This window comes from Macrobrachium nipponense, chromosome 5 (genome assembly GCF_015104395.2).
Source record: "Macrobrachium nipponense isolate FS-2020 chromosome 5, ASM1510439v2, whole genome shotgun sequence".
In the NCBI taxonomy this organism is placed as follows: domain Eukaryota; kingdom Metazoa; phylum Arthropoda; class Malacostraca; order Decapoda; family Palaemonidae; genus Macrobrachium; species Macrobrachium nipponense.
The window spans coordinates 5,463,381-5,464,098 of record NC_061107.1 but is presented as its reverse complement, the minus strand read 5'-3'; positions in this window follow the sequence as shown (position 1 = coordinate 5,464,098).

The following is a 718-nucleotide window of genomic DNA, read 5'->3' as shown; positions in this document are numbered from 1 at the left end:
TGCGGCTTTTTGGAATGCGACTTTTGGAATGTCGACTTTAGGAGTGTCGGCATCAAAATTCAACATTCCAAAAAGTCGCAATAATGTGACTTTTTGGAATGTCGAATTTTGCTGCCGACATTCCAAAAGTCGCGTTCTAAAAGACAAATTATTGCTACTTTTAGGAATGCTTTGAATTTAACCACAAACCTGATCACAATCTGTAAAAGGGTTGCAAGTTCCTGAGATGTAGGCTAGTACTACACCAGATCCGGTTTTTTTCTCATACCCCTAGGTTAGGTTAGTTTAGTTTAGGATAGGTTGGGTTAGGTTGCGTTCTGTTAGTGACTACTACGTAAATTGGGTGTGGGACACATAATGGGATTATTCTCAAGACAATTCTAGGGTTAGTTTTTGAGATATGGCGTCCTTAAAATTAAAACACACTCAAGCACCGCACAAAGATCGTCATACTAACGTTAAGTCTAGTGCCTTTTTGGTAATATATGCATGTACTTAACACGCATAAAAATTAAAAGATAAGACTGACCAGAATATGCTAAAGCTGCCAAATTGCTTACAATCTCATATCTCCATTTGTTTGATGCGTAATTTCAGATATCTTATCAAAACATCAGCCAATGAATATTCACTATAATTCTTTAGCCATCCTTGAAGACTCACGATCACGCCACCAGATGTCACGATTGTCGCTGTTTCTTTACTTAAAAAGAATACT